Genomic DNA, 22,441 nt, shown 5'->3' with positions numbered 1-22,441 from the left:
TAAAATCAAGTCACCCATAATCCCTTGTGCACAGATAACCGCTGAAAGGATTTCCTGTGTTGACTTCTAGTATTAAAAAGGAATTTCCAGTTAAAGTTAGATAGCAACATTCCTGCACCCTGAGCATCTAAGTGGCCCCCGGCCACAGGGAGTTTGGGCTGTGGGTTCTCCACCCTGTGTGGGCTGTGTCCATTGTCAGTGTCTGTTGGTGCCCAGGGCAAAGAAGCCTTAAGAACCTCTAGGTTGAGGGAAGAGTGAGGAATGATTGCACCTGGCACAGAGCAGCCTCTAAAACAAGAAGGGTGGCCGAGACCTGGCAGCAAGCAAGGAAGGCACCAGGCAAGGGCTCAGTGCTTTATTGTTATTATTATCATCACGATTATTATTTTTCACAAAGGCCAACGCAGGGCTAGCAGGAGCACAAAGAACACCCCAAAACCTGGGAGCAGCTGAAACATTAGGAGCGCAATGGTCCCAATTAACATTTTTAATAAACCTTGATATAGTTTAGTGACTACCTTTGTTTGCAGTTGTATATCTAAAGACCACTTATTGTGTCCTTACAATTTTGTACTGAACTGACCACTTTACACCAGTTTATATAGTTTATATTTAACAGATCTAAGATATAGATTTATAAAGCTAAATTTCCAGATGGTGTTAAAGAGGTCATTCAGAGAGGCTAAGATTTTTGGTCCTGGTCACATAGCTAATAAGCACAGAGTTGAATTTATTTATCCATCCTGGCACCAGTGCCACTTGTTACTCTTTTTTTTTTTTAAGATGTATTTATTTCTCTCCTCCATCCTTCCCCCCCCCCCCCCATTGATTTGTGCTTGCTGTTTGCTCTCTGTATCCATTTGCTGTGCATTCTTCTATGTCTGCTTGTCTTCTCTTTAGGTGGCACTGGGAACTGATCCTGGGACCTTCTGGAGTGGGAGAGAGGTGCTCAATCTCTTATGCCACCTCAGCTCCCTGGTCTGCTGTGTCTCTTATTGTCTCTCCTCTGTGTCTCTTTCTGTTGTGCCATCTTGCTGTGCCAGTTCTCTGTGTGGGCCAGCACTCCGTACAGGCCAGTATTCCTGCATAGGCCAGCACTTTGTGTGGACCAGCTCGCCTTCACCAGCAGGCCCTGGGAATTGAACCCTAGACCTCCCATATGGTAGACGGGAGCCCAATCGCTTGAGCCACATTTGCTTCCTGTTACTCATTCTTAAATATAATAGCTTTATAGAAAGTTCTGACATCTGGTAGGACAAGGGTTGGACCCCTCTCCCTCCCCAAACATATGCACACCTTGTACTTCAAAGGAGTTTTTGATTTTCTTGGGCCTTTACTCTTCTATGAGAACTGAAGGATGAGCTTGGCACATTCCATAAATAAGATCCCTTTTGGGATATTGATTGGACATTGATTGGAATTATATTAAATTTATAGGTTACTTTGGGAAAGACTTGACAGCTTTATGAAATTAAATCATCCTATCTATGAACATGGAGTATATCTCTGTTTATTCAGGTCTCATTTCATGTACTTCATTAATACTTCATAGTTACATTTTCCATAACACACACATATTTATTCCAAGGCTCCTTACATATTTTTTATACTTTGATATTTAGTGTGGGATCTTTTCTAATTGATTATTATATAAAATTCAAAATGATTTTTGTATATAAATCTTGTATTTAGCAAGCTTACTCAGTTCTTAGTTCTAATTGTCTCCGAATTATTTTGGATTTTCAATAGGGATTCTGACATTTGCAAATAAAGACAGTGTTGTCCCCTCCATCCACTCTCCATGCTCGTATTAGAATTGTATTCAATACAATGATGAATAGAAGACACAATGTAGGCATTTTTGCCTTGTTCTTCATTTTAAAGGGACAGCTTCTAATGTTTCACTATTAGGTATATTATTTGTTTTAGGTTTTGAAAGATGCCCTGTACCAGGTTAAAGAAATTATTTTCTGTTTTTAGTTTGGTAGAAGTTATTTTTAATCCTAAATATGTGTTGGATTTCATTGAATCTTCTTCTGCATTTACAGAGATGATGATATAGCGTTTCTCATTTAATCTGGTATTGTCATGTGGTAGTTTGAGGCTTTATGGGCTCCAGAAAAGGGCATGTCCTTTGAGCTATCCCATTCCTGTGGTGTGAACCTGCTGTAGGAGGGACCTTCTTCTGGTTAGGTGACTTCAGTAGGGCGTGACCCAGGGTGGTCTTAATCTCCTTACTGGAGTCCTTTAAAAGGACGATACATGTGGAGAGAGAGAGAAAAACCCCCAGAAGTTGAGACAGGAAGCCCTGGAAGCCAGAAGCGGAAATCAACAGGACCCAGGAGAGAGAAAGCCACAGGAGCAGAGAGGAAGCTGGAGGAAGCCAGAAGCTGAAAGCACCGAGACCTGGAGGAGGAAGGAGAGACAGCAGGGGCCACCATTGTGCCCTGCCGTGCAACAGGAGTCCAGGAGGGCCAGCAGCCAACCTCTGGGGAGAAAAGCATTGCCTGATGAAGCCTTGATTTTGACATATTCATGGCCTCAGAACTGTAAGCTTGTAATCTAATAAATCCCCATGGTAAAAGCCAACCTATTTCTGGGTTGCCTTGCCAGCCTTTGGCAAACTAAAACATATGGTATATTATATGAATACATTTTCCTGTATTCCTGGGATATGCCCTACCTTGTCATGATATACTGTTATGGACCCTGTGGCAGTTTGATATTATTTATGAATTCCAAAAGAGATATTGATTATGTTTATAAACTGGTCTGTTTCTCTGGGTGTGATACCCTTTGATTATATTAGATTCAGTTGAGATGTCTGATTAAATTATGTTAAAAGTAGGGCTTTGGTTCATCCACATCATGGTTGAAGGAGTATTACTCAGCCTTGAGTCCAACCCCTTGGGCTGATAAAACAGACTCTCACACAGAAGCAGATACACAGGAAGAGAGCGAGCTCCATAGACACAGCCCCAGGAAGAGAGATGAACCTGATAGTGTACGGCTGACCTTGTGAAGAGACCAGAGCAGCTGAGCCCGGAAAGAAATGAGCCCCGGGGAGAGAGATGAGCCTACAGCTGAGATCAGAAGACACTGGGACCACGGAGCCTAAAGAGGAAGGAGGAAGGCTGAACTCTTGCAGGCATTGCCCACCATCTTGTGTAAACGCATGGTAACTGACTTCGGGTGAGAAACGACCTCTTGTGGTACCTTGAGTTGGACTCTGCAGGGCCTTGTGATTGTAAACTTCTACCCCAAATCAATACCCTTTATAAAGGCCAACAGAATTCTGGTACTTTGCATCAGCACCCCTTTGGCTGACTAGTACAGACCTAGTATGCTTCTGCTTTAAGACTCTGCTACCCTTTGTGTTATACTGTTGAATTCAATTTGATGATGTATTACCCAAGATTTTTTATTTTTATAAATGAGATTGATCTGTAATTCCCTCCATTTCTTGCTTCCTTCCTTTCCTTTCCCTCCCTTCTCCTCCCTCCCTCCCTTCCTTTTTTCTTTCCTTCTTCCCTCCCTCTTCTCTCTCTTTTTGGTACTGAGAATGCACTCACCCCCTTCCATAAACTAATTTCCAATTCCCATTTTTTCCATTCTTTAAAACAATTTGTGTGTGATCAAGATTGTTTTTGTAGCATGTAGTTGCTGATTATTCACTGTACAGCAGACCCTCTTGTAGTCACTGGGGAGATAGTAGTGGATAAGCAAAGTCCTGCCCGACACATCCTTAACATTTTGACAAAACTCCCCTTGTTCTGGGTCTTTGGGGATGGGGAAGACTCTTGATTTCCAACTCAATTTCTGTCATGGTTTTTGGTTTATTCAGGGTTTCTTTTCTTCAATTTGTTGTCTAGATTTTCCTAGAAACTTTTCTTATAGATCTGTTTACCAGTGTATTGGGGATAAACTATTGCATTAAATTATGACAATCTCTACTGTATATTCACATTTGTTCTCTTTTTTTCCCTTCATAACATTGCTTATTTCTGGCTCTTCACTTTTTTCCTGTTCAGTCTGGTTAAAGATCTGATTAAAGGTTTGCCTCTTGTATTATTATGATTAAATTAATATGATACTTTTTGAAAGGGACCCCTATTTAGTTCTTAATTTGTGCCCTTCACTTTAGCACTTTCTCTCTCTTCTTTATTTTAAATTTTCTATTTCTAGCTCCTCGAAATGACCACATAACTAATTTACTATCAATCTGTCCATTAAAAAATTCATCTCTCCAAATATCATTCCCTCTGAAAGGAACTAGGGCTTCTTGGAGAACGGCTGAGTCCAGATGTAGGGCAGAAAATGTACAAAATGAGCCTGGAACATCTGTCACAATAGATAACAAAGAAGCTATCAGAGACTACCAGGGTCATAACAATAGGACCCTGAGGCCTAATTAAAGGGGTTCATTCTCACTGGCCAAAGATGGGACAATATGACCATCAAAAAGAATAATACCCACAGTGGATTGAAATACATCATGTATATTAAAGTCCATGAGCGCATAATGATACTAAAAATATCCCTCCTCGCAATCTTTGATGTTAGGATATCACTCATTATTCTGAAAACCCTTTAAAAAGGATGCGTGTCAGCATGGATGCTGCTTTTCTTATAGCAACTGTACCTCTGGTTGTATAGAAAAAAGCTAAAAAAAAAAAAAACCCTGAAAAATAGGAAACCAGAATAAATTAAAACCTCAAGTTGGATGAAAGAAAGCTCTTTTTAAAAGAATCCTGGCCCATAAAGAAAGAACGATACACTCAGGATAGCACCGCCGCTCGAGAGCCCTTGGTGGGCTAACACAGGCAGGGATCTCCAAGGGCTCTGAAGACCCCCGCCAGGCCGCCCTCGAGGTTCTCTGGCCAAACAGTCAAACCTTGGTCTGATCAAATCTCTTTATCTAAAAACAGTTTATCGAAAGTACAGGGGACCAAGGAACATGTTAAATGACCCCATGGGGATGGAATCAGCACAACCCAGACTGTGGGAAACTCTACAGGAAAGCAATCAGATTTCTTCAATGAATAAATCGTGAGAAAAAAAAATTACAGATTAAAAGACACGTAAGAGACATACCAACCAAATACAATGTATGGACTATGTTTGGAATCCGGAACCAAACAAAGACACTCTTAGAAAAAAATTAGGTGTGATGATTATATTGTGGTGTGGTTAAAAATGGGAGATGCCTGCCTTCTAAAGACTCACATTGAGGAACTTATGGATGATATGATATATTTTGCCCCGAGGTGGGGTTAAGTTAGATGTTGATAATGGTTGAAGTTGGGTAATAGGTTCATTACACTCTGTCTACTATTGGTTATGTTTGACTTTTTCTATAACTAAAAATAATGCATCTATTTTCAAATAATTGTTCCTGAAAAGTCTCCATGTAGACTCTCATAGCTTTGGTTCATTCAGTTTCATTGATATTTACTATATTTGTTTAAATGTACTGGAGGTTGTTTTTTTTTTAAGATTAATTATTTATTTATTTCTCTCCCCTCCCCCCCCAGTTGTCTGCTCTCTGTGTCCATTCGCTGTGTGTTCTTCTGTGACTGCTTCTATCCTTAGCAGCAGCACCAAGAATCTGTGTTTCTTTTTGTTGCGTCGTCTTGTTGTGTCAGCTCTCCCTGTGTGTGGTGCAATTCTTGGGCAGGCTGCACTTTCCGTCGTGCTGGGCAGCTCTCCTTACAGGGCGCACTCCTTGCGCGTGGGGCTCCCCTGTCCCCTGCGTGGCACGGCACTCCTTGTGCACATCAGCACTGTGCGTGGGCCAGCTCCACACGGGTCAAGGAGGCCTGGGGTTTGAACCGAGGACCTCCCATGTGGTAGGCGGATGCCCTAACCACTGGGCCAAGTCCGCTTCCCTTGTTCTGTTTTTCCTTTTAGCCTCTTTTCCTGTTGGTTGATATTTGTATTGTTTCCGACATTTCCCTTCCATTGTGCCATGAATATTTTTGGACATATGTCCTTGTTAATATGAACAAACAGTGACAAATGGAATTGCTGGATCATCACTTTCGGGCACTGTTAAACACATAGCAACCCCACTAACGCTTAAGGAGATTTCCCCGTTTTTTCAATATTGTTGCTCTGCTGAGCAGTGCTTGATTTTTATGAATTGTATACATGTGACGTATTGATATTCCTGTTTGCTTTTATTTTGCTATTTATGATGCTTTTTATAACATATTATACATCACATCACATTACTAAGCTATGAATTCCCTGGTCATATTCATTTTCTGTATATTTGTTGATTGATTTCCTTGTTTGGAGATTGGATATATTATTGCTTTCTAGTTGATAGGATTGTAAATATAATCTACCATTCTGTAGCTTCTATTGTCATTTAAGATTTACTAAATTTAAGGTTAAAACTTTAATATTTTTCTTTTTAGTTTGCATTTTATAATTTTAAACAAATCTCATACTCTGGTATCATGAATTTTTTTTTACTGTCAAAAATCATGCCTCTGGGAGCAGGTGTAGCTCAGTGGTTGAGCACTGGTTTTCCACATACAAGGTCCCAGGTTCAATCCCTGGTCCCAGTACCTCCAATAATAAAGAAATACATTTAAAATAGAGCAAACTATTTTAAAGAATGCATCTAAAATTTTAAATTAATCTGTAAGTATTACTTTAGCTTCATCCTATGTATTTCATATATGCCCTTTATCATGTTGAGACGTTTCTGTGTATTTCTATTTTTTGGAGTGTTTTTATCAACAAAGGATGCTAGATTGTGTCAAATGCTTCCTCTGTCTGTTGTAATGATTCATTTTGTTAATGTAGTATATTACAGTAATTGATTTTCTTATGTTGAACCACCCTTGCATGCCTGGGATAAAACCCACTTGATCATGTTTTAGAATTTCATTAAGTGCTGTTAGATTCAGTTTTCAAAAATTGATGTTGGTCTTGAGTTAGACAATGTTCCTTCCTTTTCAATTTTTTGGAAGAGTTTGAGAAGAATTGGTATTAATTCTTCTTCCAATGATTGGAAAAATTCGCTTGTGAAGCCATCTGGTCTTGGAATTTTCTTTTTTGGGAAGTATTTGATGATTCAATCTCTTTACTTCTAATTGGTCTGCTGAGATCTCCTATTCCTTCTAGAGTCTCTTCAGGTTGTTCATGTGTTTCTAGGAATTTGTCCATTTCATCTAATTTGTTGGCATACAATTGTTCATAGTAACTTCTTATGATCCTTTCTATTTCTGTGGGGTCAGTAGTAATGTTCCTCCTCTCATTTCTGATTTTATTTATTTGCATCATCTATTTTTTCTTTGTCAGTCTAGCTAAAGGTTTGTAAATTTTACTGATATTTTCAAAGAACCAATTTTTGGTTTTGTTAATGCTCTGTTGGTTTTTCATTCTCAATTTCATTTATTTCTGTTCTAATTTTTGTTATTTCTTTCCTTCTGCTTGCTTTGGGCTTAGTTTGCTGTTTTTTTCTTGTACCTCCAGGTGTGCAATTAGGCCTTTGATTTTAGCTCTTTCTTTAATGTAAGCATTTAGGATTATAATTTTCCTTCTCAGCACTTCCTCCACTGCCTCCCAAAGTTTTGATATGTTGTGTTCTCATTTTAATTTGTCTGAAGATATTTGCTGATTTCCCTTGTAATTTCTTCTAAGACGCACTGATTGTTTAAGATAGTGTTATTTAGCTTCCATATATTTGTGGATTTTCTTGTTTTCTGCCTGTTATTGATTTCCAGCTTCATTTCATTATGGTTACAGAAGAAGATGCTTTGTATAATTTCAATCTTTTAAAATGTATGGAGATTTGTTTTGTGACCTAATGTGTTCTATACTGGAGAATGATCCATGTGCACTAGAGCAGAATGTGTATCCTGCTGTTTTGTGATGCTATGTTCTGTATATGGATATTAGGTCTAGTTCATTTATATTATTCAAGCCCTGTTTCCTTACTCATCTCTTGTCTAGATTTTCTATGTATTGATGAAAGTGCTGTATTGGAGTCTCCAACTATTACTGTAGAGCTTCAGCTTTCCTTCAGTTTTGCCAGTGTTTGCCTTGTATTTTGGGCACCACGGTTATTTGCAGGCATATCTATGAAGTTATTTCTTCTTGGTGGATTGCCCCTTTTATTAATATATAGTGCCCTTCTTTGTCTCTTATAATAGTTTTGACTTAAAATCTATTTTGTCTGATATTAATACAGCTACCCTAGTTCTTTTTTGGTTACTATTTCCATGGAATATCTTTTTCCATCCTTTCACTTTCAACCTATTTGTTTCTTTGGGTCTAAGTTTAGTCTCTTATAAACAACATAGAGTATGATCATGATTTTTAAACTCCATTCTGCCAATCTATGTCTTTTGATTGAAGATTTAATCAATTAACATTCCGTGTTATTACTGTAAAGGCAGTACTTACTTCAGCCATTTTGTCCTTTGGTTTTTATATATCATCTATTTTTTTTTGGTCTCTCTTTTCCTTAATTGCAGCCTCCTTTTCTGTATAGTTGGTCTTTTGTGATGTATCTGACTGATTCCTTTCTAATTTCTGTTTTTGTTTATTTTAAAAATACTTTGTTTGTGGTTACCCTGGAACTTATATTACACAACATCCATTTGTAGACTACTAATTTGAAATGATATCAACTTAACTTTGATAGCATACACATTCTCTGCTCCTATATCCCTCTGTTTCCCCTCTTTATGTTGTTTTTGTCCCACTTTACCACTTTACATTTCATGATCATTCTCAGGAAATACACCTTTTTCTTGTTCAATTATATTATCTTATTGGAACTTACGGGTAGAGTTGTACATTGAGGATACAGTAATATTGGGTTTTGCATTTACCCTTTTAGCTATCCTTACTGATAGTATTTATTTCTTTATGCTTCTCCAAGCCACCCTCTCCTGTCTTTTCCTTTCAACCTGCAGAACTCCCTTTAGAAATTCTTGCAGGGCAGGTCTTTTGTTGAGGAACTCTCTCAGTTTCTGTTTATCTGTGAATATTTTAAACTCCCCCTCATTTTTGAAGGACAGTTTTGCTGAATAAAGCATTTTTGGCTGGCAGTTTTTCTCTTTCAGTACTTTGAGCATAATACTCCTGCCTTCTTGCCTCCATGATGGTTTCTGGTTTCTGATGACAAATTGACACTTAGTCTTATTAAAGATCCTTTGTAGATGATGAATTATCTTTTCTTGCTGCTTTCAGAATTTTCTTTAACTTTGGCATTTGACATTCTGATTGGTGGGTGTATCAGAGTAGATGTATTAGGATTTATTCTGTTTGGAATATGTTGTGCTTCTTGGACATGTGTCTTTATTTCTTTCACAAGAGTTGGGAAATTTTTGACCATTATTTCCTCAAATATTCTTTCTGCCCTCCTTCCCTTCTCTTCTCCTGGGACACCATGACAAATTATGTGTGTGTGTGTGTGTGCGCGCGCGTGCGCACTTCATGCTGTCACTCAAATCTCCAAGACACTGCTCAATTCTTAAAAATTCTTTTCTCTCGCTGTTCTTCTGTATGATTCAGATTGCCCTGTCTTCTAGTTCACTGATTCTTTCTTCTGCCTATTCAAATCTGCTGTTGTATGCATGTAGTGTATTTTAATATCTATTATGGTGCTGTTCATTCCCATAGTTTTTGTTATGTTTCTTTTTATACTTTCAGATTCTTCTTAATGCTCACACATTGTCTTCATACTATCTGTAGCAGTTTGATATTATTTATGAATTACAAAAAGAAATATAGATTATATTTGTAAACTGGTTGGTTCCTCTGGCAAGATAACCCTTTGATTGTCTTAGATTCAGCTGAGACATCTCATTAAATTTTGTTAAGATTAGGGCTTTGATCCATCTGCATTATTAGAGTGCTACTCAGCATTAAGTCCCAGCCCCCTTGGGGATAAAACAGATGCTCACATGGAGGTAAATACATGAAGAAGGAGAACACAGAGGAAGAGAGACAGCTCATTAGACAGGATCCTGTGGCCCTAGGAAGAGAGATGAGCCTGATGGTCTACAGTTGACCTTGTGAAAAGAACAGAGCTGCTGAGCCTGGAAAGAGACAAGACCCAGAAGAGAGACAAGCCTTATGCTAGCCTATGGCTAAGAACAGAAGGAGCTGGGACCACAGAGCTTTAGGAGGAAGAGGAAGGCTGAACCCTTGCAGAGACTGGCAGTCATCTTTCTCCAAGATGGGGCAACAGATTTTGGTGAGGGAAGTAACTTATACTTTATGGTCTTGTGACTGTAAGCATCTACCCCAAATAAATACCCCTTATAAATGCCAACAGATTTCTGGTACTTTGCTTCAGCATCCCTTTGGCTGACTAATACAATATGCTTCAGCTCTATATCCTTATTTTCTTTTTTCTCCTTGAGTTGATATAGGAGATTTGTTTGAATATCTTCTTCCAAATACTGTATCTTCTTCCAAATACCGTGTCTCCTCTGAAGTTTTAATTTCTTCCCTTTACTGAGCCATATCTTCTTGTTTCTTAGTATGGCTTGTAATTTTTGCTGATGTCTGGGCATCTGATTATCTTGATGTTAATTCTGAAGCTCAGTTTCTCCTTTTCTAGGGTTTTATTATTGATCGTCTTTGTGTTAAGGCTCTTCTTTGACACTTGGTCCAACTTATTTTAGATATTTAAAGTAGCCTGTGTTTAACTGATCAGATTTTTCCAGTTCTTTTTCATCTGATTCTTGTCATAGACATGCAGTACAGTTTTTACGGTTGCACTTTTATGCAATTGTTTCACCTCCAGGAGAAAGCTTTCTTTCTTTCTTTCTTTTTTTTTTTTAAAGATTTATTTATTTCTCTCCCCTTTCCCCCACCCCACCCCGGTTGTCTGTTCTCTGTGTCCATTTGCTGCGTCTTCTTCTTTGTCCACTTCTGTTGTTGTCAGCGGCATGGGAATCTGTGTTTCTTTTTCTTGTGTCATCTGGTTGTGTCAGCTCTCTGTGTGGGTGGTGCCATTCCTGGGCAGGTTGCACTTTCTTTCGCACTGGGTGGCTCTCCTTACGGGGCACACTCCTTGTGTGTGGGGCTCCCCTACGTGGGGGACACCCCTGAGTGGCATGGCACTCCTTGCGCGCATGAGCACTGCACGTGGGCCAGCTCCACACGGATCAAGGAGGCCCGGGGTTTGAACTGCGGACCTCCCATGTGGTAGACGGACGCCCTAACCACTGGGCCAAGTCCACTTCCCGAGAAAGCTTTCTTTTCTCTGTTTCTTCTCCAGGAATCTTGATCTGTTCTGTTTGCTTTTGTGCAGAATTTTCTCCCTCACTCCTGTGATTTGTCTAAATTCTCTCCCTCAGTGCTCCCCTTTCTTTACACTTTAGTTCTGGGACCCATCCTATCTTATAGCAGTTTAGTCCCTCCCTTTTTTTGTCTGGGTCTTTTCTGCCTCTGGTTTCTTCCCACCCTGGGGAGCCTGATGGGGTCAATCCAGAAATGTCTATTTTGCACTTAGGTGATCCAGCCAACAGAAAATGGATCGAGTGCCCCTCTTGCCTACATTCTGCTGGGGTTGATCTTTCTCCCCCCTCCTCAGGGATCCTTTGTATGCATTATAACTCAGTGGCTTGTGTTCCACCCTGGGTCTATGGCAAATTGGGTCCCTGTGCCTAGGTATGTGTGGGGTTCTAACTTGCTGCTCTGCGTGCCTCTATAGTATGCATCCATGGCTGGAGGGACCTGGGCTGTGCTGCCCCTGCATGTCTCCAAGCTGCCAGGGACCAAGTTAGAGGAGGGGTATGGATTGATCTTGGAGATTCTTTTGTTTTCTTTGATTCATCATTTGTGGAGTCCTTCTCCAGTCTCTGTTGTCATGCAGAGTTCTAAGCAAGTGGCATTTGTCCTTTTATTTGCTGATACTAAGGGGTGGCTTTTCCAGGGGAAGTCTTATGCTGCCATGTTGATGACATCCCCTGCATGATGTATCTTTTTGATTCCTTTATTTTCTGTCTTTCTTGAGGCTTTATTTTAGATGGCTCTTTCATAATCATAAAAATACTTGGATTTTAATATATTTTATAATTTCCATCCTTTAGTTGGTAAAGGTTGTTCACATGTTTTGTGAGTACTGATATATTGGAGTTAATTCCACCATCTTATTTTGTGTTTGTTGTTTACCATCTGCAGGAGATATAGGCTAGCAGCCCACTTCAAGGAAGACCAGGAGAATTAACTCACAGAGTAAGACTCACAAGGTGTGCTTTACTGTATTCCAGCCACTTTTGTAATCATACCTGCTTGCCGATGCTTGAAATTTCCTCAAAAGGAACAGATTCATTCATTCGACTAAGGGAAAGGGAAGAAGATATAAATGCTGTGGGATGGGTATGCATGTGTGTGGTGAATTTTGTATTCCTCAGTCACCAAAAATAAATGTCTGTTAGTAGAGTACTGATGATTGTTACAGTCAGTCATTCAGCCAGCCAGCAAATGTTTATTGAGTACCTACTGGGTGCTGGGCATGGTGCTTGTGCAGGGATAGAGTAAAGCACAAGCTAAACTATTCCTGCCCCTCATGGAGAGTATAGTGGAGGGAGATAGTTATTAGCAAATAAGGCTAAAACTGGGTTTGCTAAGCTGTTTAGAGTCATAGGCATATACCCTCGGGAAGAAAGGTGTGATAAGCAGAATTTTGTCCCCTGTAACCTTTGCCCCTGGTGTTATACAAATGTAATGGAAGTTACTATTCAGTGAACCTTAAAATAAGAGAGATTATTCTGGATTATCCAGGTATACCAAATCTAGTCACATGAATTCTTAAAAGCAGAGAATTTTCTTTGGCTGGTGGCAGAAGGAGAAGACAGAGAAGAAAATGAGAGAGGAAGGGCAGAAGAGGTCAGAGAGATTTGGAGGGCAAAAAGGATTCGATGGGCCACTGCTGATTTGAAGATGAAGGGGGCATGTGTCAAAGAAATGACACTTCAGTCCTAAGGGACTGAATTCTACCAACCATCAGTGAGCTTGGAGGAGGACCCTGAGCCGGAGATGCAAACTGCAGTCCCAGTTATTGCCGTGATTTTGGGCTGGTGGACTCTGAGCTGAGGATTTGGTCCTACTGTGCTGGACTTTTGACCCACAGAAACAGAGATAATAAATGAGAGCTGTTTCAAGCCATTAAGTTTGTGATAATTTTTACTGCAGCGATAGAAAAGTAATCAAAGGGTACAGTTCTTCTGCTCTAGAAATGTGACCTGCCATGCTTATGTCAGGTCCTCCAAACTGCCTTCTGCTGGCCGTGCACCAGGGACAGGTCTCCACTGCTGTCCCATGTCACATGGCCATGCCCAACTTCAGAGGAGGAGTGAGGGCAATCCTACCATGAGCCTGGACAGGTCTCCTTATCTGTAAAGAAGATGATAACAATCGTATCTATTCCATAAGTGTTTTAATTTGCCAAAAGCTGCTCGGAGCAATATACCAGAAATGTGTTGACTTTTACAATGGCAGTTTGTTAAGTTAAAAGCTTACAGGTCTGGGGCTGTGAAAATATCCAAAATCAAGGCTTCATCAGGTGACGCTTTTCTCCTCGAGGACTGGCTGCTGGTACTCCTTGATTCCTCTCACGTGGCAGGGCACAAGAGCAGTGTGTGCCGGGCTCGGTCTCTGCCTTCTCCTCCAGGCTTGTTGCTTTCAGCTTCGGGCTGCTCCATCTGTGGCTTTTCTCCCTCCTGGGTTTGTGATTTCAGCTTCTGGAAGCTTCTCTCTCTGCAACGTTTTCCTGTGTCTGCTGCTTTTTATTCCTCCTTTTATAAAGGCTACAGTAAGAGGATTAAGAAGCACCCTGGGTCATGCCCTACTGGAGTGATCTAATCAAAAGGAAGGTCCCTTAACTGAATCTAATCAAAAGATCCCATCTACAATAGGTCTACATGCACAGGACTGGATTAACCTTAAGAACAGGATTTTCTGGGGTCCACAAAGGCTTCAAACTGCCATAATAAGATTGTTGTAAAAATAGAATGAGTGACTGTATGTTAAGTGTTTAGAGCAGCTCATAGTTAATGCTTATTAAATGTTGGCAGTTAATACTTTCTCTTCGGGATGAACCATTTGACACATTCAACTGTGTGGATTCATTTACCCATTCCATAAAATTCAATGGTGTGGCTTCTAATGCTAAACCGTGTGCTTAGTGGCGAGGATTATGATAGAAGTGCCCCTGTATAATAAGGATAAGTTGGAAACTATTTTTAATTCTGATTCCAAATCAGTCTTGACTCATGTGAGATACCAGAGAGGATTCTGAAATATTCTAAAGAACAGAATCTACCCGCCAGTTAGGCTTATTTTGTGTTATGACCATACTTAAGCTATTGTCAAGTTTGTGGTCATAGTTGTGAGATTTGCTTTCTCTCTGTATGAAATTAGCCAGTATTTGTCTCATATTTTACCTAACGTCTGCACTTTTCTTTGCTCACCCTTCCCTGTGACTGCCCAACGGCATGTGACATTTACAACTCACCTATTACATAGTAGAACCCTAAGACTGTATTTTCCTATCTTTATGAATTGATGTATTCTACAACTTTCCTGTTGGAGGAAAGAGAATCACTTTATAACCACTGGAGGGCAGTAGCAACTCAATGATGTAATAGGCTAACTCGCTGCTGCTTTGCATTAGCCAGGGAGCGGTAAAGACGACCTTTTAGAACAAGTACTCATTTAACAGATGAGGAAACTGAGTCTCAGGGAGGGAAAGTTGTTTTCTCAAGCCCACACAAGGTATGAGTGGTAAAGCTGGGCCTGAAATTTGACTCCCAGTTGAAGTTCACTAATTTCAAACAACACTGTATTAGGTTTCAGCTCTGAAAGAATTTGCACTAGGTGAAAAAAGAAGCAGGTCGTGGACCAAAAAAGGAATAAGAGGAACAAGACAATGTTTTGCTTATTCTCATGTGTATCTGAGAAGTACATCCTGTGATTTCCACCACTGGTGGAGTTAGTCTTAGAGATTTGGGAGAAGTGGTTATTATGGGAGCAGCGTCTAAAAGCTCGGGTATCATAGCAGAAAGGTGGATTCCAGAAGTAGGGTAGGTAGGAAGCTAAGTACCTGCATGTGCTCAACTTGTCAGAGGCCTAGGATGAGCAGAGACACTCACTGAGGCCTTACCTAGGCAGGCATCACGGGGCAGCCAAGCACGCTTTGCATTAAGGCCCGATTCAAGGCCTTGGCAATCCGAGTGCTCTAGCAAGAGCATCTTGACCCCAGATCCAATTAGCCTGTGTATGACATGGCTGAGTCTTCTCCCAAATGAACAACCGTTGTCTATGTACAGCCCACACCTGGTAAATTCTTAACCAGGCTCTATCTGTAGCAATTCAGCTTGGCTGTGAAAAACAGAGATCCCAAATAACAAGGATACCAACAAGATAGAATTCATGTCTCCAGAGGAGGTAGACCAGGGGTGGTACGCTGCTCTGCTTCACAAAGTCCTTGCGACCTGGGCTCTTCTAGTCTTTGCTCACAGGCCTGGCCTTGGGGTTCCCACAATCACTTCATGTTCCGAGAAGGCTGCAGAAGATTCTGGTATGTCTACATTGTGGCCAGCAGAAAAGAGAGAGGGATGAAGGAAAAGGGTAAAGGACAGGTGCCAGCTCTCTGTTAAGGAAGGTTCACCTTCCTGGAAATGGCTGGGGGAAACTTGGCCACCTGTGATGGAGGCTGGAAAGTGGAGTGTTCATTCTAGACAACTATTCTGCTCAAATAAAAATTAGAGTTTTAGTACTATGGACAAAATGGAGAACAGATTTGGTGGTGTGGTAAGTGTCAATCTTTGTGTGGTAGCCATTGAGATGCACAAACAGACTCCCCTTCAAGGAAGGATTTCCTGCCCAGCTGTGCTGGCAGTGTGGCCAGCAGGTGACTTCTGGCTGTCTACTTCTTCAGCGTTGGCCTCAGCTGCAGAGAGCTGAGGTCATACCTTCCTGAACAGCCTGTATCTGATGACTTAAGGTGGGAGTAAGAAGTTCAACCATTTCAGCCCATTGCAGGACAACTCTGATGGACATTACTTACTCCAGTGCTCAGAACAAGGTTGGCTGAGGCTTTATCAGGCCTGCACTGCAGGCCAATCCTACTTTCTCCTCTTTGTTTTATAGGTATTGATTTCTAATGACCATCTTGTGCTTGAAACTGTCTCCCCCTCTGCTTCCAGAGAACCCAAGCTGTGGTGGTTGGTACCATGAGTGGTTAAAAGATGCAGGCAATGAGATGCAGTTTTGGAGCTGGATCATTTACTGCGTGGGGACCCTGTCACAGTGGTGGTGGATGATCACAGAGAGCTTCTGGCAGAAGGTAGCTGTCACTTATTAAGCATTCACAAGTTGTGATTTGGGATGTTGTACTGGTGGAAGGGAATGTACTAGCAGACTCAATATCCTAGTCATTTTGAGAGGTATGGAGGAAACAGGAACTCTAAGGATAACAGAATTGGGTGCCTATTAAATGCCATGGATGCCCCACAGAAAGATAATGAACAGCTGAGAATGAGTCCCAGGGAAGAAAAGCCAGGTGTGAAGTCAGACTCTCTTTGGTTGCATGTAAAGAAGCTCCCATGTTCCACAGGGGAGGACATGAGAAAGCCAACAACAAGCCCAACACCTAATAGGTCCAGTGACTGAACATCAAGGAAAGTTAAATGTCCATCCAAGGTAGATCTGGTATGCAATGATCAGGACTCTGGTTGGGAAATTCTGGGACTCTGACACATGAGATGGAGACATCTGGCCAGATGCTCCAGAAGATTTTGACTCTTCAGACTGTCCTGAGGCTGCCAGAGTGGCCCACTTCTCCCTGGTAAAAACTAGCACCTTCTCAGTGCTGGAAGACAGTGCAGAAGCCTCTTTCCCAAAAAGCAACAGGTGCTTCACCCAGGATCTGCTCCTACCTCTCCTCCTGGATACCAGGCCTAAAACTACAATTAATTCCCAGTGCAACCCAGCTAAGGATATGCTGGGCCAGGTAAGGAAGAAAAGACTTTAAAAAGCCTCCCAGACATAGTCAACGTATACTGAGACTAGATTCCGAGAGTGCTTAGTCAAGGGGCCCAGAACATGAAACTGAGTAGGGAAGACTTTATTGCCTTGGAAGCACTCTCCTGAAATTCAGGATTTAACATGTTAGAAAGACTCCCAGGGGACTAGGATGGTTCCTGAAATCATGGCAAAAGCAATTGTCCATGTGAAGTTGAAATGCCAGTTGCCTTGACAGATGGTGGATAAAGAAATTAACGGGCTCAGGGAAATGAGAATGCTGGAATGGATATACTTTGTACAGCCAGAAGACCAATCAAATGATTATGTTCCAGTATATGGTTTTTCGGTTTTCTTAAATGACTCTCATTTAAGAAGACCAAAGGGAATGTGATGCTGAGAAGGCCATCATCATCACTACATGTTCAGTGGTGGCTGTCATCTGTAGGTGGGGGCTGGGATTACAAAACTCACTAATAGCAATGGTGATGAAAGGGTCCTGAATTAATAGAAGCCAGGTTGCGATGCTTAACTGCTAAAAATGGGGAAATTATAATTATTGAAGCAACCAGCAAGGTTGGAGTGGAAGCCAAGAGGACCTGACCCACCGAGAGTTATGGAGATGGTTAAAAGAACACGGTGTCCTGAGAGGCAAAACAGATGGGCAGCTGGCGCGGGTGTTACTCGACTGGTACCAGCGGAATAAATCAAGGACTGATTGTGTGGGCTGAAGGAGATTGCCCAGTAAAAAGTCATGCTCTCTTGCCCAGTTTCCAGACCTCAACTAGTTTTTAAACTCAGAGTCTTTTGATTGAAGAGGTGGCTGGATCACCACTATGGCAATTTTATACAATTTCATACATGGAAATTTTATACATTTATACACTTTTTAACATTTAAGGATTTCCTTAGTCCTTCCTGAAGGGACTTTGACCACTTACTCAGGTAGCCTTACATGGGGAAAGGGAAATATCCAGACATTTTGAGGTCTGTTGGATACCAGGTATGAGTTGATATTGAGATACCCAATGTTATTGTGGATCTTTTATTAGAAGAGCATCAAAAGGAGTCCAGATAATGAATAGATTTCTGACTAACGTCCGACTTACTGAGCTCATTTACTCAGTCCCTGAATGTATAATTTGGGTCTACATACTGGACAATTGACAAAACCCCAGTATTGTTTCTTGACCCATGGGCTAAGAGCTTTCATGGTTGGGAAGGTCTTGTTGAAGCCTCCAAAACCATGCACCCCAACCCGGCCAAGATGGCAATCAAAATCAATATTGTATCCCAGGAGGCAGTTGTGGAGATCAGGGCCATTCTTAAAGATGGAAAGAAGAGTTGGTTGTTTTGTTTTTTTTTTTCCTGAAAAGGGCGAAATGGAAGTATTTTAGGCTTTGTGTGATATAAGGTCTCTGTCACAATTACTGTTGTAGTGTGAAAGCAGCCACAGAAAGTATGTAGATGAATGGACATGACTGCATTCCAATAAACCTTCAGTTGTGAAAACAGAGCTAAAGGATTCAGAAGTGGTTGTCTCCATAATATCACAAATTAATTCACCAGTCTGTCCCCTGAAGAAACTGGATGAATCCTGGATGATGTCTGTGGACTATACAAGCTCAACCAAGTGGTGACCCTGATTGCAGCCACTTTGCCAGGTGTTTGTTTGAACTGACTAAGATGGCCCCAGATACATGATTTGGGGGCATATCATTTTGGCAAATGTGTCCTCTCTGTGCCATGAAGATCAGAAACAGTTTGTATAACCATCGAACAAACAACAGCCTCCTTTATAGTTTCTCCCCAGGGCTCTACGAAACTCTCCTACCCTCTGTTGTAATATGGACTGAAGAGATCTGGGCCATTTGGGCATTCTGTAGCATATCACATTAGCCCATTTTATCAATGACATTGTACTGATCAGGCCCGATAGCATGCTGGACGGTTTGCTGAACACCTTACTGATCTTAACCCTGTAAATATTCAGAGGCTTTGCTGCATCCATAAACTATCTGGGCGTCTAGTAATCATGGGGGTGCAGTGACATTCCATTCATAGCAAAAAAACAGATTATTGCATCCTGCATCTCCTATCACAAAGAAAGACGCACAATACCTCTCTGGGTTTTTAGGGGCAGGATTTTCTACATTAGAGATATTTATCTGGAGTATATACACAAAAGGCTGCCAGCTTTGAGTGGATCCCAGAGCAGGAAAGGGCTCTGTATCTCAGGTCCTACAATCCAGCAGACACCATGTTGCAGGAGATAGTGGTGGTAGGAAAAGATGCTGTAGTGCTTTCCATGCCTAGTGCAGCCGTGGCTCATGGTCCCAAGATGCATTTGAAGTGAGCAGTAGCTCCAAAGCACTGGACAAACTGACTGGTGTATCCACTCCTCATCCTTCCACTGGTCCCACATACTGAGAGAATGTCTCGCCCTCACCATTTTCTTAAGGAACAGACTTAAATATGCCCTGACAGGAGATGAAGTAAAGCTCTGTATGCAGTGGTTCATAAAGATTGATGGCAAGGCCTGGACTGATAGAACTTATCCTGCTGGTTTTATGGATGTCATCAGCATTGACAAAACTGGGGAGAATTTCCATCTGATCTAGGATGCCAAGGGTTGCTTTGCTGTTCATTGTATCATGCCTGAGGAGGCCAAGATCAAGTTGTGCAAAGTGAGGGAGATCTTTGTAGGCACAAAAGGAATCCCTCATCTGGGACCCCTGATGCTGGCACCATCTACTACCCTGATCCCCTCATCAAGGTGAATGACACCATTCAAATTGATTTGGAGACAGGCAAGACTACCTATTTCATAAAGTTTGATACTGGTAACCTGTGTATGGTAACTGGAGGTGCTGACCTTGGAAGAATAGGAATGATCACCAACAGGGAGAGACAGGCTGGCTCATTCGATGTGGTTCATGTGAAAGATGCCAAGGGCAACAGTTTTGCCATCTGGCTTTCCGACATTTTTGTTATTGGCAAAGGCAACGAACCATGGATTTCTCTTCCCTGAGGAAAAGATATTCACCTCCCAGCTGCTGAAGAAAGAAGACAAGAGACTGACAGCCAAACAGAGCAGTAGTGGAAGTGATCATTGGGTGACATAAATGGAGAGCTCTTTGTGGTTAATGAAAGATAATAAAGCATGAAAAAAGATGCTGACTAGTGTTTGTGGCAAACCCCAGTGGGAGAATCACAACACAGATCCTAGATTTCTGGAGTGAGGCCATGCCATCTTTAGCAGAAAATTATATGCCTTTCAAAAGTAACTTCTGTGTGCTCCTGGACTCTAGTGAAGACACAGCCTGACCATGGGCTATCATGTGACCATGTGCTTGGAATGGCTCCTTGGTGGGTCTTGTCAAACCTACCAAACATAACGTTGGGTGTTCCTGACAACAATTTACTGTTATATGGACTGTGTACTTCTGGGATTGACAATGAGCAGGACCAGAGGGTACAAGCAAGCTACCTGAGCAGCTAACACAGATACCCAGAGCGCCTACCACTGTTGTACCAGCACTACATCCTAGATGGGGAATCCCATCTGACCAGCTGAAAGAAGACAAAAAGCCTGAGCTTGGTTTATAGATGAGTCAGCATGGTAGGTGAGTACGAAACCAAGATGGATGGTAGCTGTGCTTCAGCCTCACTTAGGGGTGGTCTTGAAAGACTGTAGTGGGGAAATTTTTTCCAATGGGCTAAGATTTAGGTGGCAGACCTGAGAAGTCACTTTTAGAGGAAAGATACATATCTATATTTAAAATAACACTCATGGGCTGTGGTGAATGGCCTGGAAGGGTCTGGAAGAAAAATATTAGAAGACTGGGGACAAGGACATCCAGAGTAAAGGTACGTGAAAGGACATATGGGAGTGGGTACAAAGTGTGAAGATCTTTGTATCATGTCAGCACCCACCAGTGTTTACCGTGAAACACTAAATAAACCAGGTAGGCCATCACCCGTCTTCTGCCACTGCCCAACCCCAGTTTTGAAATGATGGGCACATAAATGAAGTGGCCACAGTGGCCAAGGTGGAGACTATGCACTGGCCCAACAGCATGGATTCCCATTTACTAGGACTGATCTAGTTACTGCCACAACTAGATGTCAACCTGCCCCCAAAGACAAATGCTGAGTGCCTGATATGGTACCATTCCTCAATGAGGTCAACTGGCCACTTGAAGGCAAGTTAAATAAGTTGGATTCTTTCCTTCTTCAAAGGCCAGAGGTTGGTTCTCACAGGAATAGACACCTCTTCTGTGTATGTGCCTGCCTTTCTTGCCTGTACCACTCCTGGAGGGATTATGGATTGTTGATCCATTGACTCGGGCCCTCACATAATATTACATCATATCAGGGAACCTATTTTACAGTAAAGAAGATACAGGAGTTGGCCCATGACCATGACATACACTGGTCAAATCACATTGCACCATTCAGATTCTGTCAGCTTGAGAGAACATTGGCACAGCCTGCTGAGTGCAGCTGAAACTCCTGACAGTACTCTTAGAGGATGGAGTGCCATCCTCCAGAATGCAGTATATGCATTGAGTCAAATATAGTCCCTGTCCCCAATAGGAAGGACACATGGGACTGGGAACAAAGAGGTAGAAGCAGCAATTTCCTCACTTACTGTCATCCCAAGGACCCACAAGGGGACTTTGTGATTCTTATCCTGGCAACTCTGAGCCCTGCAGGGTAAGAAGTCCTAGTTCATAAAGGGGACACTTACACCCAAGGCCACAGCAAGAGCCCTATTTAATTATAAGCTATTGCTGCTGATAGGGCCCTTTGGGATCCTTGCAATCAGCAATCAAATAAGAGAATCTTGGTAGAGGCAATCCTGATCATAGAGGTAAGACTGTTTTTACACAAGGGGAAAGAAAGGAAAACATGTGGAATGCAGGTGATTCACTTGGGTTTCCCTTGATAATCCCTTGACCATTGCAACTGTAAGCAAATAGGTATCGTGATCGTCCAGCCTGACTAGTACATGGTAGCCACAGTCTCAGGAGACTTGGGTAAGGGTCTGGTTCATGCAACCAGGTAAGCCACGGAGGGTGAGGAGCTCTAGAATGGAAAGTGGAGGAGAGAGACAATAAGGATCAAGTGTGGCCTTTAGACCAACTGCAGTCATGGGGGTATAGCTCATCCACTAATATACTTCTTAGAAGTGTCTCCTCTGGAAGAGAGACCTACCAGAACCCTCGAGGAAAGCTCCCTGAAAGAATTAATAGATGAGAAGTGGATCTGAGCAGCACAAAGGATGTTCACAGAGATGTCCCACTTACACTGCTTTTCAGCTGAGTACAGTCAGTGCCTTCCAAGTTAGCCTCCGCTGGGGAGAGCGTGTGGTCTGAGGTCATGCTCCTTCGGCACACTCTGCATCTGGTGACTGAGCAAGGCAGGGACAGAA

The 22,441-nt window shown here is 41.8% G+C and overlaps 1 pseudogene; it reads left to right on the top strand.

Moving 5' to 3' along the window:
- The first annotated feature begins 19,264 nt into the window (after positions 1 to 19,264).
- Positions 19,265 to 20,129, top strand: LOC101438532 (small ribosomal subunit protein eS4, X isoform-like; annotated as a pseudogene).
- Positions 20,130 to 22,441: the final 2,312 nt, after the last annotated feature.

The sequence above is a fragment of the Dasypus novemcinctus genome, chromosome 4 (assembly GCF_030445035.2).
Source record: "Dasypus novemcinctus isolate mDasNov1 chromosome 4, mDasNov1.1.hap2, whole genome shotgun sequence".
Classification (NCBI taxonomy): domain Eukaryota; kingdom Metazoa; phylum Chordata; class Mammalia; order Cingulata; family Dasypodidae; genus Dasypus; species Dasypus novemcinctus.
Note: the sequence above shows the minus strand (reverse complement) of the source record. Positions and strands in the feature narration are given on the sequence as shown.